The sequence below is a fragment of the Pezoporus wallicus genome, unplaced genomic scaffold, assembly GCF_028554395.1.
Source record: "Pezoporus wallicus isolate ANWC-B61680 ecotype Strahan unplaced genomic scaffold, APGP_CSIRO_Pwel_v1 scaffold_3294, whole genome shotgun sequence".
NCBI classification, from domain to species: domain Eukaryota; kingdom Metazoa; phylum Chordata; class Aves; order Psittaciformes; family Psittacidae; genus Pezoporus; species Pezoporus wallicus.
Genome location: NW_026635478.1, coordinates 2,056,856 through 2,073,879, shown reverse-complemented (window position 1 = coordinate 2,073,879; position 17,024 = coordinate 2,056,856). Strand labels below are relative to the sequence as shown.

General features: G+C 37.7%; 1 long non-coding RNA gene across 2 annotated transcripts in view; it reads right to left on the bottom strand.

The window, feature by feature from the left end:
* Positions 1 to 7,031: 7,031 nt before the first annotated feature.
* The window catches only part of LOC130607327 (uncharacterized), a 66,759-nt gene continuing 56,766 nt past the window's right edge, over positions 7,032 to 17,024 (bottom strand). For both annotated transcript variants that reach the window (XR_008974219.1, XR_008974220.1), the window contains 4 exons: positions 11,671 to 11,767; positions 11,124 to 11,215; positions 8,244 to 8,403; positions 7,032 to 8,153 (listed from right to left, as the gene is read on the bottom strand). This is a non-coding gene — a long non-coding RNA (uncharacterized LOC130607327). The remainder of the gene's footprint in view (positions 8,154 to 8,243; positions 8,404 to 11,123; positions 11,216 to 11,670; positions 11,768 to 17,024) is intronic.

Sequence of the window (17,024 nt, the reverse complement as noted above, 5' to 3'; positions counted from 1 at the left end):
TACAAGACTCATTACATGCCTCTGACACCAATAGCAAAACTCCCGTAATTTAAAATACAGATTCTTTACGATGTTTACATTTCAAATTGGTGATTTATTTCAGGACAGAGTTTAACACTCTTGAGAATCCTGGATTATCAAGAATTAAATTCTGGAAAAGTGAAACAGTCTACACTGAACTTTTTTTACATTACAGACTATATCTCTCTCAAAGCACGAATTTGACAGACTCTTTAGAAAAGATTTTTCCTTCTAACAAGCCAAATAAAATTACAGATCCATTTTGTTAATGTGAAGTTAAATATAATCTTTTTATTAAAGTAAAAAGTTCAATGGGTGTTTAGCTGCAATATGTTAGTTCAGAAAACTTGAGAAAACTAGTATTGTCTGCCAAAATAATTCATTACTGTTCAAGAAAAATGATGAAGTTCAGCTTAAATTTAAGAAGCCTTAATTTTAAATCAAGCTATTTTGGATTTGGGTTTATTATCTACACATTTGCATACAGATTTTAAGGAATTTCTTCTGAATTCTACCTTGTGTCAGTGGCAAGAGACACGTCTGTCTACTTGTAAAATATGGATGATATCTGTTTTTCTTATGTTTCAAAAATTGAAACGCTGATATGAAAGAATCATAAAATCTATAAAATATATACCTACACTTCTGTTTTTAAAGAAATAAAGCATTCAGCACAGCAAACAAAGCCTGACCTGCACTCACGACAGCAGGTGGTGAGTGTCTTTGTGATCCTGGAGCCTATTAGCATGATCTCCTTCAGTGGCCAAATGAATAGGGACCTTCCTTTCAGAAGCCACAGTGAGTTTCACAAAAGCTTCTGTGCAAAGGAGAGCTGGAATGAATCCAGAGTCATGCAGCTTTCCCTAACCCACTGATCCTTTCTTTGGCTCCCCATCTCCACTGCCTACATACCTCTCCCTGCTCCCCATGTCTTGTTTCCTGGTATAGTCTCATTTCCTATGAACAAAGGCTAAAATGAAGATAGTAAAAGTATCTTACAGAAATGTACTAAAATGGGCTGTAAGTGAAGAGTTCTTCAGCATGACTCGGAGCTGCATTCATGGAAAATTCTGCAGAAAATTCAAGAATTTTGGCCAAAGAGTAAGCACCAAATTTGTATCGACTCTGAGCGCTGCTAGTCTCCGTATTTTGTCAAACCAGGGCACCTCTTCACACCTCCTCTTCCAAAGTCCTTCAGAAACACAAGTGCTCCCAGGGAAAAAGAACCAAGGAGACATCTTCCTCATTGTAGAATGTATAATGAAATAAAAACCCCAAACACAACAATTAGAACATATATCAAATATTGTAAAGGGTAGTAAAGCACTAGGTTGACAAGGCAACTGTTAAACCAATCTGAGGAATTCAAACATTGAGAAACTTTATCGGAAAATCTTCAGTCTTTCTGAATAGATCCTTCCATCCCTAACACCACAAACTGAAATAGCACCTCAACTTCTTAGTCTCATAACACTGTATATATTTTTCAAAACCCAGGCACAGGGGTGCGGATGAAAAATCAGCTGACGCTCACATCAGCAAGACAATGATAGTGCTAGGAGTATAGATTAGTGCCAGTTTCCAGAAACAGCCTTTCCAATTGTATATTTATACAGCTCTTACAAACCTTTCTTCTTCCTCCCGTAGTGTGCCCCTCCCAACAGTTAACAAAGCCATTCTTACATCCAGATTGAATTGCTGTAATTTATTCTCCATGATGCTACTCTTGAAGACTGCTTTAAAGCACTAGCTCTAGCGGAAAACACCTGCCCTTGATTTTATATTCCTGGCCTTGGAAAACACATTATGCTTGTTTTAAGACATTTGTACCCTTTCACATGTGACACTCAAGCTGTTTGCATTGTCCTAGAGAGACTTGCTTGGATCTGAGATTTCATCTCCTGAATGCTGGTATGTGCAGTACCTAAGACAGTATTTTGAAGGCATAAGTAGCATATTGTCTTGCTCTTGACTCAGGCTGTTAATAAATAAAGAACACATACAATATGGACATTTACAAAATGTTAAGCGAAGTGGTAACTTTAACATTTCATCTCTGTGACAAGACCTTGGTTTTTTTCTGATAAGTGACTATGTTTCGAAAATACATGCACACACCTTTTACTCAAATTGACACTGACAAGAAAAGTACTTTCTTTGCCATCACAGCAAGGTGTCACTTAAAACTTGATTGTCATGTTCTTATAACACATAATTCAAAGAGGTATTTCTGATGTCATGTTGCAGGATTTATAAGAAAGCATATTCCTTGCTCAGAGAAAAAAGGAAATAAACAGATCAGCACCACCCTGGGAGCAGAGGGAAAGAAAAATAATAGGGTAGAAATGACGACTTTTTCAGGAAAGAACAGACTAAAGAAGGTGTCTATAACCTCTATGGAAAATACTACTAGAAAACAACAACAAAAAAAAATAATCCCATAGTGATATTTTCTTCTCCAATAAGAAAAGAAAAACACATCAGAAAATCAAAAATGTGTTTAAGGTGTGACCACCCCAGGACAGGTCATTGTTTACTAACTCCTGGGTCGAACACTCATGGCACTTGGAGTAGCTTATGAAGTGAAGTCAGTGCAGTTACATCAGCAGACACACATGAATAAGGTATCAAAGTGCAACAGTGCTGTTAGGCCATTCCAATGCCTCCATTAAAAGGTTGTGTTTACCTCCAGTGTTATTTCAGAGGATTCTAACTTCCCTGGCTGGCATTTCTCTCCATACACTTCAGAGAACAGCTTTGGAACTTTTATTTGGAAAACCAGATTTAGGCAGTTTCCAAACCCCATGCTGAAATCTTTACTTGTATCCTATATTTCATTAAGCAAACAGGAGAAATAAAGTTGGCAAGATGAAAGCTCCTATAGGTATGCTGACAGGCTTTGTTATGGCAGACATGAACTCATCCTGCTCATGCTCCAAGGAAAAAGGTTTGCTCTCAGTGGACACAAAGCAGTGTAGCCAAATTTTGCCCTTTCAGCACCTCACCCTAGAAACACAGGCAGAGTAAGCCCATGCCAATGACCAAAAGGTAAAGTAGGCACTCCATTTAACTTAATGGGAGTGAGGGGTGGGATAAATTTTCCTTTACTGGCCAAATCTCATTAGGATCATAGAAAGTACGTATCTCCCTAAGTGAACATACTACACTGGTTTGTAATATTAGATGTCCCACACAAAAAATGCAGGTGTGACAGTGGCCTCAGTGATAGAGCCTACCCTTTGAAACTTAATTTTGAATTCCTTCCTTTAATCCTAACCACTAGCCAAGGTGGAAGCAATCATTTGCACAGTGAAGTTTATGCCATGCTAATAAAGCAAAGTGCCTCAACCCATTTATACCAGGTTTAAAACCAGCATCATCAAATTCAGAAAATGCACATTGTATTTTCAGAGTAGTTTCTGCTAAAATGCACAGTACTTCTAAGCTTCCCTTGGCCACTGCAGAACCAGAACTACTACAGGAGAATGAGCTTGATTCTCCTCAACTATTACCAATTAAGTTATTTAACAAGTTCCAGTCACAGTTGTGTAAATTTACTGAAAACAATGCAATGTAAAGGAAGTAATCTAGAAAGATTAATGGGTTGGTACTGCTCAGAGAACTTAAGTTTTGGTCAGTAGAACCCTTCCAACTTGATACTGACATACAGGAAAAAAGCTCCACTTTCCTTTAAGATTCCATATTCAACCATTTGGCTTGACATTTAAAAGAAGTACATCAACTTGAAGAATATTTGGCTCTGAAATTAATTTGGAGATAAATACAGTACTGAAAATACACTGTACAGGTGGGACTTGTAGATTACTTTTCAAAGTGTAGTCTGCAGTAAAGATTAATTGCATATTATTTAGGAGTGACAACAATATATTTTGACTGCAAGTGATCATTAAACTGGGAGAAATTGAGAAAAAGAGTACAGAAGCCCATGTGAAACTATTTAAAGAACTTTGTTCCAGGTCTCTGAATAGTAATCACCAAAGTATATATTGAAAACATGAAGACAATTTTTATCTTAGCTGAATACACAGTTGAAAAGTAAGCCCAGTTCATTCTCTTGACAGTACACACTGGATACTCTCTGAAGCAACTCTGTTAAAACATAAGGAAGAAATATTTCGCCTTTAATAGGAGTCTGAAGGTAAACTTGTTTTACAGTTTTTTATAAATTTTTCTTCACATGGCAGCATTGGAGCAAACTGGCATCTATGATCTTTGTAAGCCCAAGTAAGAGTGAAATAACTGCCACGCGGCAACTGTAAATTTAATCAAGGTTACATTCTCTGTGTGCTATTTGATTTAACCAGAAATTTTAATTTATAATAAAATATGAAATATACTTCCTGCCTAATTATTGTTGGGGTTTTTCACCAGAAGATGTCCTTAGTTACAATTATGAGAAAGTACTTTGCTATAGCAGAGAAAATTTCACACCTGAGAGAAATAAAAACAGAGTCAAAGTACCAAAAGAAAAAAATCAATAATGTTTTATTAACATATGCTTCAGAGAAGGAATACATAATAAATAACATTCCCCAAAATATTCCCAAAATAAAGCGGTACCCCAGAGCAAACCAGATGGAGCAGTAAGGCAATATGGGAAATGGCAGCACTGTAAGGAACTTGTCAGGAACTGTGTTCTGCTCACAACAATGTCAGCCTTTATCTCAGTTCCAGAGAGAGAAAATATCATGCACTTTCAGGAAGACATGTAAGCAGGGAAAATAATTATTTTTTAAATCCTCAGATCATCTCTCAGATGCTCTTGAACATGGAAATACAGAACCTGGAACACTTGCTAACAGTGTAGACCTTGTTTTGATTCCTTCTTAATTTTCAAACATTTAGAAATTCATTGGCTTTTCTTTGTATTCATTTCGGCATGTGTTTATTAGCTATATCAAATTCTTAGCTTAGTGTTTCATATACAGTGTTATCTTTGGCAGAAAATGAAAGATGCATGGACAATTTAAACACTGAACACTGATGTAGGGATGGATCGGCTTGTTACAAACTGATTTCCTCTCATCAAACTACATGGGTGAAAGATGAAGAAACAAAACGCAAAACCATGGTAGTCAACGTAGTGGCATACTAAATCATCTTCCAATCATTCTCAATAACTCTACAACTACAGCATGCTATCCTGATGGCCCCATCTGAGTTGATGATTTTTCACAATGTATTTCATGGCTTCCATCCCTACATGAGACTTTATTACTATCACATAGGAATAAAAAGCCATAAAACACTAGAGTGAATTTATCTTGATCAGATGCAATACTTATTTTCTTCACATGATTTCACCACCATTCCAAAACTAACTAATGATTTCATGCTACATTACTGAACATTTTAAACTACATTTCAATGACAAGAAAGACACTGAAATGGTTACATCACAAATTAACAGAGCTTTAGCCTTTAAACACATTCCTACCTACGAGAATCAAGAAACAATCACAAGACAACCATTTAATCCACTGATAAAAGACAGGACACCACATAAAAATATCACTTCCACATACATCTTTCAACACATAAGGAAAGACGAGACACAAAAGAAACTGGTATAGATTAAAGCTATGAAAGCACCACTACCAGCATCTTTTTAAACCTATTTTCCTTAGTAGCCTCCTTGCATGCATTCTAAAAAATTTAGACTCCATCCCTAGGACGTCTTTAAGGCATCTGAACTTAATTAGAGAAACAAAGCAAAATTCCCTGCTTATGGCACTGAAACAGCTACTTCCACAGAGCTGCTAGCTATCACAACTCACTCATTACTGGGACTTCTACCTTCTTGGCTACAATAAATTTACTATAGCTCCAAAGTCCATATTTCTCATGATGAAAGACCAAATGAGACAAATGATAATATATCCTTATTTTCTAAGCCAGACTATAATACTGAGGTCCTGGTCTGAAAACAGTTATTTATTAATGTAATTACTATTCATCTTATTACTACTAATTGGCCAAGTTGAAACACAAGTCTCTAGGGTCATTGAAAAGCCAATATAATAAATTTAACTGCCATTAGAAAATAATTTTGCTTGCACACTTGCAAGCAAACTTAGCTGCACCAGAAATGACTCTTAAAGTCTCCATTTTACCAGAAGTATTTTACATTTTCCCAGCCATATAACCCCACTGTAACAGTACCAATATTAATTCCAATCTACTCTTTTGACACTAGAACTAAAAATTAACTCAGGTTTGATTTATATACTGCTATTCTTTCTTGCCTACCAAATCCTATTTCTTGCATACTATAATGTTGATAGCAGAGAAAAGAGCAAAAAATCATTAAATGAGAGGAAGTGCATAAATAAATTCAATTATCATGCATAAAACATGCAAATGATTTAAAGACTGCATATGAAACTCTAGTTTATATTCATTAATCTCAGGTTGCACTTTTGAGGGTGAAAGAGACACTAATCGGGTCCAGATTAATGCACTCCCAAACCTTCCAATTTGTTTTCAGGAGAGGGTTAAATGAGATGCATTAAAATAAACACAGCTGCTCAATTTCCCCAGCCCTGCTTCATTTGTGGGAAAAAGACAAACTAAAAAGTATATTGCAGGCTTGGTGTACTGAGAATTTGTGCTTTTTCTGTGCTCCTCAGGACAGCCACTTACCCACTGCAGCTCCTTGGTTGTGTGGTTTTTTGGGGGGTTGGTTTGGTCTGGCTAGGAAGACAACTTTGCACTGGAAATTAGTCCAATAACCAAGCTAGCGTCTTGACATGAAGAACAGGCCAGGAGTGTTTGGCCTCTCCTAAACCCTGCCCTGTTTTCTTCCCTTTCCTACCCTGAATGATGCTGCAGATGGACCATTTTAAACTGCATGCAGTCCATTCTTAAAAGGCTCAGTCTGAAGCTGCCATGCACGTTGCTGCCATGCAGCCCTGTTAGGTGGGAAAGGGATTCACAAGAGGGCTTTGCTCACCCAGCCAGGAGAAACACAATACATACCGGGGCAAACCCTTTTGACCCACCACCTGCTCTGGGTTTTGCTGCCCAGGGACTCCTCCCAGCTTCTGCTGAATTGGCTGGGTATAAAATAGCGGTTCCCAGCTCCCCCTTCCCTCTCCCACTAGAGCTGTGTGCTGATCCCTGCCACTTGCCTTTGTGCAGGGGGCACCCAGGGACAAGCCGCTGAGAACACAACCAGCACCCACAGCAGCAGACGAAGGGGAAGCGGTACTCCTGGGGCTGATCCTGCCTCAGGAGAAAAGGAAGCACATGGGAAGGGAAATAGGGGTTTGGCCCAGAAAAATAAAGTAGGGAAGGGCCCTTTCCCATCTACTGGCAGAGGAAGGTTAAACAAAGCAAACAAAAAGAAGGTCACCAAACTAATTTCATACTGAAACCAATGAATTCGGATGAGAGACCCAAAGGGGAAAGGTTAGGGTGGTATCAGTGACATAATTTCTCTTCCCTTTTGTTAAAATGATGGGAAATTAAACCCCTCCAGGACAATGGGACACACTTTCAGCAGGGTGGGAGGCATTTAAAATTTTACATTTCTCTGATTTTTTAAATGTTATCCTCCTGAACTGCAGACATTACACCATAAAAGCACAAAAACACATACATGTAGACTCAAACATATATTCACATATATGGTTTCAGACACAGACCCACTTCTGTTGACAACCTGATTCTAAGAGCTTTTTATTAGAATTAATTTCTGCAGGTTTGCAGATGCTAAATTAGTTGCAATAAATAACAACAATAAGGCTGAAATCTGTCAACATCTTGACAAATATTCACAGAGCCATTTAGTTAGGAAATACGCTTATGATATTCATTGCTCCTAAAAGAGAAAATGATTATACAGTAACTAAACCCTAAGTAAGAGCTAAAGATATTCACCTCATGAAGCCATTTCTCAACTAGCCCCTTGGCACTTGCTGGAATTATTCGCAGCACGAGCTCTACTTTTTCATTTTCTGCTGACTCCATGTGGGTAATTTCTTTCTCGTGATTAAAAGTGAGCTTGGCAATTCCTTCAAAGCATTTCCTTAGGTGTGGTTGGACTTGGAGTGGATCCTTTATCTCAGAAAGGATTCCTGAGAGATCGCTGTTGCATCCAGAGAAAAATCCTGAAAAATGATAAAAAATTAACTTTAGAAGTACTTATATAAATGTATTTTAAACCAACACCGACAGCAGCCATGAAATGGGCTGTTTACCTTGGAAAGAATAGTCTTTTCTTTGCCAAATAATCATTCAAGGCCTTCCTGAATGTCATCCAAAAGTGATTCTGCCTCCTTCAACTTATCCAGCATCTGGGGCTGCGAGATAACCCTCATGGCATTGGTCTCCTTCACTGACTCCTTCGTTATTAGCCTCCTGGTGGGTGAGATAGAATACAGTGAATGTAATAACCATACTTCACACAACAGGCTTTCTCTCTCTTTTTTAAATTGAAAATCCCCTTATTACAAAACAAGGGGTGTTCTTTTTCTTCTACCTTTAAGTAGGACTGCCACATTCATTGCTTTTTACAAAAACGCAGCTGCTTTTTAAGCTACAGATAAATAGAATCTGCTAGGCAGTAATTCTGCTCAGTCTGAATGCATTATTTTCTAAGTCACTTTAGCAAGGGACTTTTTATTATAAACTGGAATGAACAAGGAAAGTCCTTTTCTCAACTAATTACGACCTCGCTTTGTTCTATTCTATTAACTTACAATGCCAGATTGATCAGCTTCTTTTTTTTGTTGTTGTTGGTTTTTTTGTTTTTTTTTCCTTCAGTCAGTTCAATAAATTAACGTACTTTTCCTGGGAAATTAGAGAGCTAATTATTAAGGCTTTATAGATTAATGATGAAAATATAAATAACACAGAACAATAAAGAATGGTGTATCAATAGCATTCACACAATCCCTTTGATGTGCACAATGCAATCTCCCATTTTAACACCACTAATGCATGGACAGAAGTTACTTTGACTCAATCAACAGAACGTTCCTCTCATAAAGATTTGTTAAACTAGGTATTTTTTAAGAACTGAGGAAAAAGAGCAAAGCTGAAACACAGTTTTTCATTTACCTATCCCTGGCACCCATTTTGTTTTCCTTTTGATGGACTTTCAATTAATAAAGATCATAAATGACAGAATAGAAAACAAAGCTATAAAACCAGACATTAAACCACAGACATAAGGACTTCTATTGTTACTTTTCCTACTATAAAACATAATGTAGTATGTTTTATTTGAAAAATAGTTGCATTTAATTTTTATTATTAATTTTTTTAAATCCATTACTTTCAAGAATTGCTTAGTTTGCAAAGAAGAGATTGATCTTCTCCAGTAATACCAAAAACCAGAATAGAGTTCTGAGGTTTCAGGATCTTCAGTGATCCAGGAAGCTTGGCTTTGGCAAAGGAAAAACTATTCAACTACATTCCAAGGGGACAACAGATTTAGCTCAATTGTTGTCCACAGCTTGTAACTACTGGTAAACAACCACTTCAATAAATGAAATGTAAACACAGATATCACCACAGAGTTCCTTTTATGCAACATATACTGTGATAAACAGAATGTAAATAAATAGGAAGGAAAAAAAAATCCTTTCTCCTTCTCATTTCAAATTTGCTTTCCACACTTATGAGCTGAAAATCATCAGTATGGTAGAAAGAACTGTCGATGGAACTGCTTCTGTCCAGCATTCAGGATTACAAATTAGAAAGAGTCCTGGAAACAAGAACTTGCCCAGTGGAAAAAACCTCACACTGCCACCATCTTAATTCAAAATAATCCCATCCCTATGTATTTCTGCCTGAAATATTATGAGGTGTATTTATTATACATTTTTCAAGCACCTACTGTAAGAAGAAATATACATACAGTCAAAACCAGAGTCATTGCTTTCAGATGCTAAAACTGGCTTCTTCCATGAGGCATTTTAGTCCTCTGATACACCTGGCAAACTATGGACCCTTTTGGGTTGCTGGTCTCCACATCTGGAGGCCAACCTGAATGCTGGAGTGCCAGGAGAAGACTAATTCATGTAGAATTAAGAGCAGCAAAACTGTTCTTCTAAGGAATAACTTCTACATATATCAGTTGAGCTTCCACAATTTGAAAGTAAATCAACATATCTGCACAAATATTCATTTAATTGACTATAATTTAGTGACAAGTTGTGTGTTTGTATACATCCTTTCATATTATCTCCAACAACATCTAGCCCACTGCCAATATAGTTATCTTTTGTACTAAACTCATAAAATAATTTTGAAATGCTTATTCCTGCTTGCCTAAAAATATATCTGGAGCAGTCCATTTAGCAACACTTCTTTTCATGATGTGACAGTAAGGACACTAAAGAAACAACAAGAAGGCTTGCCAATGTGGGATTCTCTTTTCCTTAAATTAATTTCAGAATTAAAGATATACTCAACATATGACTGGCTTTGAGATTACTGAGTATCCCACTTTTAACACGGCTAATATCAATGATATTGGTACATTATGACTTAAAATGAACCTATTTTATTTCAGCTGAATCAGTTTAAGACAATGAAATAGACTGCACCCTGTGGTCATCCTCTTCTGAGGACAGTTTTTTGCTGAAGCCAAGGTTATGATGGAAAATGATTAAGAAACTCAACAAACATTATAGGCCTACTAGGGGTCCATTTACATACAGGGACAATATCTATAAACTCCCAGTTCTGTGCTTAATCCATCTGACCATGTTCCCCTACACTTTGGAGGGGAGAATCGAAACAAAAATGAAAAAAACCCACCACCTGTCCTTACCAAATCTCTTTGTAGCTACTGCTTTGTCATGTGATTATACGTAAGCTAGCTGCATATGTCTTCAACTATATTTCTTGCATGATTAAAAGCAAATGTTTTACAGGTGCTTTTTGATATGCGTTCACTTTCAATATTCTGCAGGTCATTCAACAGCATATCAGATATAACTAAACACAGACTTAAAACTCGGGGGAAGAAACAGCAGCAAAAGCCAATTTTGTGACCTTCCCTTACCTGAAATGAAACAAATCTCTAGGTCCTAACCACATGGGGAATAAGTTAAAAGCCAAGAGCTTACCATTTCTTATTGACAGCGCTCCTCATGCTGTCCTGAAGTTACTTGTGAACCGTAACTTGAAGTCACTACTCCAACATACCCTGCGCAAGTCACTAAAATGAAAACAAATATCCAAATGAGTTGAAAAGAAAGCACTTTCTCCTAGATATAAAATATTTGCCATCAAAATACTCTAGTAAATATTTTGCTAAAAATATCCTTTATCCATTTCCAGTTTTACTTCATGGAGTACAGCAAGAAACAAGCCATGCATAAATACTTGTTTGCCTTTCTCACTCGAATGATTCACTAACTTGCTGGAAGGTTGTGTCTCTATTGTTTCTGAGCTCGCATCACAAAAACTAAACAGAAGTCAATTTAAGACAATGAACTTGAAACTTTATTTCCCCCTTGGTATTCTAAGGTGGCACAGCTAAGTTGGAAAACTTTTAAATAATGAAAGTCACTGAAGCCTAAATCACATACAATAGTGAAAGCCGAGATGCGAGATGGAGATGAAATGTAAAAGCTAATTAAATTCAACAAGAGCCTCTCAAAGGCAACATACCAGCTTAGCTCCCATGCTAATATTTCGTTTTGAAGGGTGCAGTAAATGGAAGGCCTTTCATGGCTGCACATTTCACAATGTGATCCCCAAGCTAAACCTGAGAAGGGAGAAAAAAAGAAAAAAAGATTAGATGCATGGATTACTGTACTGAATAGACGCCAAGGCCAAGATAAAAAGAATAGATAAGTTAGGGCTTCTGAGGAGCTAAATTTGAAGCCAACCAGCAAAATGGATTGAACCTTATTACCCCTAGTCACTGAGAAATTCCCTAGACAGTTGGATGTAATTTGAAAAGGTCAGAAAAAAATTTCCCTCACAGTATTATTGCTTCATGGTTTAAGGGTGCACGTTTGTGAGATGCCAGCTCTAATAATTTTTATTGACTTGCTCTAGAGAGACAGAGAGATGCACAGGGAGGCAAGACAGATGGATAAGACATATCCTACCTTTGTTTCCAGTTCTAAACATACCACAGTGTTAGGTATGTTTTAATATTAATCATTTGAGTTTATCCTTTGCCATCTCTGAAAAGAATGTGCCTTGTTTCTCTAAATCAGCCACAAAAGGGGGAAAAGAACCTGTGCATATCATTGGAAACTTGCTACAGTTTTTCATATTTAATCTGAGCGTTCATCGAATTCCATGTGAATCTGAAATATATAACTGAAATTCAGTAAGTGTAATAGGATTTCCTAGTCAATTTTAGGTAAGCTCAGTTGATTTTTCTTTTCACCTAAAGGGGAGCAGCTCTCACTGAACAGATTATAAGAATGACCTTGAACACACTGATAGTACAACCTTTGTTATCAGTGTGGCTGAACTGGAGGGAAAAAAAGAAGAAAAAAAAAAAAAGGCAAAGCCACCCCAATTAAAAGCATTAAATTCGTTGACATAGCATACACAGATGCTCATAATCAAATATGAACATTTGCTAACATTACACTTACAGTCAATTTTTCTGTCATGCAATTAAAATCAAAGGAGATTTAACAACACAAAAGCAGAATTACCCACCCCAACCCCTACAAAAGTTTAATTAACATTAGATTTTCTTTTGCTCAGAAGACATTTGTCTTCCATTCGTAATACAAATCATCAGTATTCACTGTATCCTGGCTCTGAATTCACTGCAAATGCAATTTTAATGGTCATTAAAGTACAGCTCTATAAGCTCCTCTACTGTATTATGTTTACGGAGCCCACCTGAAAGCTGACTAAACTGTTTCCACTTGGATAAGAAAGCCATTTCCATATGGTCATGTTCCCTCCCTCAAAGCTCTATATATTCCTAGAGTAACAAGAAATTGCAGTGGAAGAGTCACATATATATTCACTCCTCCAGAACTTTGTAACTCTGAAAGGAAATCAAAACGGCTTAGCTGCAGTGAGGAACAAAAAGCATGGGAACTGTTCCTCTAATGGAAGCTAATACTTTAAATTGAAATGGGACTGTTCTCGAATAGAAAAGACACATGGACCATTTAAATGCAATACTTTCTTCAACAATTTAGGAAGCTTTTGAAAAAGGACATGTGCACCTATTTATACAGAAATATGGAAAGGGGACTGGGGAGAGGTAATCCCATACTAGATTTATAATGATTTAGCCTCTACTACTCTTTCTTTTTATCACGCTCTCACTGTCAGCTTCAGGATGATGCTGAAACAGAATAGGAATTTAGACTTTTTAAGATCACAGATGTGTAACTACAGAGGAACTTTCTGGTTTCTGCAGCAACATGACAATATTGTGATTTTTACTCCTCTAACTTTTTAACAACAGGAGTGATAGAGAAATTAAGTTCTGTCATCCCCCTCATGAACCCTGTGAGGCTTTTTACCAAAAAAACCACAAACCCTTATTCATCATTAAAATAGGGAACGGTCAAGGAAAAAAAAAAAAAATTCTTTTCAGAGGCTCAATTTCCAATGGATATTCCTCCAACATATTTTGATGTCGTTTGCAACACAGTAATGTGATGCCACCTAATTCTATCTTTGTGAGACCCTCACTTATTTTGTCCCTTCTCTCAAATCAGCCAGGATTCAAAGACTACTTAAAAAATTGAAAGAGTGTCTTCAAGATTTTATTTTTTTTTAAAGCTTAATATAGGAAGAAAGCACAGAAAACATTCCAGCTTCCTACATCACACTGAGGCAACTAAGTCCATTTTGCATTCTACAGAATAGATCTGTTCAGTTTCCTTAAAGGTCTTTTCCAACCTAAATGATTCTATGATTCTGTGTCAGTTAAATATTTACTAACAATTTGCTCTGTCTTAAAAGCCACTCTCTCATGTGCATAATTTCAGCCTGCCAATTTTGTGTTATACAGAAGAATTAAAGCACTCAAAAAAGGCTGTAGTACACTTACTAGATATAATGTTTATGTCTTAAATAAATACGCACTCATTCTTAAAATAAATTACACCTTCTTAAAGACATAAGACCCAACTTGTGGATTTACTATGCATAAAAATCCATCTTACCAAATTCTCTCATGCAAACACAGATTCAGCTCCCAGCTCCAGTATCATTAAAATTAACTTCCAACAAATTAGGTTTGGGAACAATGAAATGCAATTAAAATACTGTATGTGCTGCAGCAGAAACTGATAAGATTTTATGCATGTTTAGTGGGCAGAAAGAGAAAATCTTTTCTTGTAATTAAAGTCTCTAATGAAGGATGTCTAAAACCATGTATAGGTACAGAAAGAATTTATAACCAATTTTTTCTCTCAGCATTTCAACCAGTAATTCAATGTTGATTGATCACATGGAGAATGCGAACCTGAATATTTGCATCATCAACAGCTGCTAACACATGAATTTTTCTGTCTTTCTGAGAAAAAAAGTGAATATATCATTCTAATCGGCAGTCATTTTCAGTGGCCAGAAAGAATCTTTCTTTGGTGAACTGTTGAATGTTCTCCAAGTTGTACACACAACAAATAATTACATAACAAAATAGAATCCTTGTTTTTGCACATTAGTTTTTTGTTATTAGAACTTCAGAGGTCTAGCCATGCCACTCAAGTCTTGGAAGGCCGATGCAAGGACTGTGAGAAGGAAGCCCTTCGGCTCATTGTAGGAGAGGATCAGGTTCAAGGCCATCTTAGGAACCTGAATGTGCACAAGTCCATGGGACATGATGAAATCCATCTGTGTATCCCAAAGAAAATGGTGAATGAAATTGCTAGAACACTGCCCAGCATATTTGAAAAAACATGGCAGTCAGATGAAGTTCCCAATGAGTGGAAAAAGGGAAATATAACACCCATTTTCAAGAAGGGGAAAATGGATGACCCGGGGAATTACAGACCAGTCAGTCTCACCTCTGTGCCTGGCAAAATCTTGGAGCAGATTCTCCTGGAAGGCATGCTAAGGAACATGAAAAACAAGGCAGTTGGCGACAGCCAGCATGGCTTCAGTAAGGGCAAATCCTGCCTGACCAATTTGGTGGCCTTCTATGATGGGGCTGCATAACTGATGAGTAGGGGCAAAGCAGCTGACATCATCTACCTGAACTTGTGCAAAGCTTGCACTGTCCTGCATGACATCCTTGTCTATAAACTGGAGAGACTGCAATTTAGTGGATGGACCACTTAGTGGATGAGGAATTGGCTGGATGGCCGCACACAAAGAGTTGTGGTCAATGGCTCAATGTCCACATGGAGACCAGTAAGGAGTGGTGTCCCTCAGGGTTCGATGCTGGGACCGATACTGTTCAACATCTTTGTTGGTGACATGGACAGTGGGATTGAGTGCACCCTCAGCAAATGTGCCAATGACACCAAGCTGTGTGGTTCAGTTGATACGCTGGAAGGAAGGAATGCCATCGAGACGGACCTCAACACGCTTGTGAGGTGGGCTGATGCCAACCTTATGAAGTTCAACCAAGCCAACTGCATGGTCCTACATCTGGGTCAGGGCAATCCCAAGCACAGCTACAGGTTGGGTGGAGAAGAGATTAAGAGCAGCCCTGTGGAGGATTTAGGGGTGCTGGTCAATGAAAAACAACATAAGCCAGCTTTAGTGCGTGCTCACAGCCCAGAAAGCCAACCTCTACTCTGCTCTCATGAGACCTCACTTGGAGTATTGTGTACAGTTCTGGTGTCCTCAACATAAAAAGGACATGGAACTGTTGGAACAAGCCCAGAGGAGGCCACGAGGATGATCAGGGGACTGGAGCACCTCCCGTATGAAGACAGGCTGAGAAAGTTGGGGCTGTTCAGCCTGGAGAAGAGAAGGCTGCGTGGAGACCTCATAGCAGCCTTCCAGTATCTGAAGGGGCCTGCAAGGATTCCAGAGAGGGACTCTTCATCAGAGACTGTAGTGATAGGACAAGGTGTAACAGGTTAAAACTTAAACAGGGAAATTTTAGATTGGATATAAGGAAGAAGTTCTTCAGTGTGAGAATGGTGAGGCACTGGAATAGGTTGCCCAGGGAGGTTGTGAATGCTCCATCCCTGGCAGTGTTCAAGGCCAGATTGGACAGAGTCTTGAGTGACATGGTTTAGTATGAGGTGCCCCTCCCCATGGCAGGGGGGTTGGAACGAGATGATCTTAAGGTCCTTTCCAACCCTAATTGTTCTATGATTCTGTGATAACTTATTTTGGAACCCAGAACATATGGGTGAGTGAAATGCTTGGCTGCCCTACAAAAGTATAATGGAGATGCAGCCAAGTTCTCCTCATGCTGTTCATCATCTCATCAAACAAAGTAAAGTTTATATAATGCAGTACAAACACCACAGATTTCTTTTTCAAATTTGTTTTGCGAAAAGATGTGTGTCTTTTTTAGGCCTCTGACTTCAGTCTGAGTGAAGTTCACTCTCTGTGGGTTCTACTGCAAAAGTTCAGTTTTAAAATAATTTAGACATAGTAGCCACGGTAAGAAAATCTCTTTTTAAGGTCAGGCTTTCCTTAATGTCTATACTGTTAATTCAGGAGTTCAATCATTTGTTTAACATAGGTTTGGTGAACCACTTTTCACTTTCTGATGTGACAGAACACTGACCCCTCCCCAGCCACACCAAAGCTAGAAAGGAGTAATATGCATTTTCTTTTTGTTGGATTCCCTTTTTTGTCAAGCAAAACCAACCTTTCAGTTATGTAATATGTGTATATAAATATGTATACATCTATAAATATTTAATATTTATATGACAAGTAAGGCCCAGAATGAATGGTCTTTGTACTGTACAAGCAACAGTCGATATAACTGTTGCCCTGAAAAACTTAAAAACTATCATGTTTTGATTATATTTTAGCTGCCCATGACAATGACATTCCATTATTTGTTCACTTTACAGTGTACGGCACTGACACACAAGCACAACCATTAAAATGGT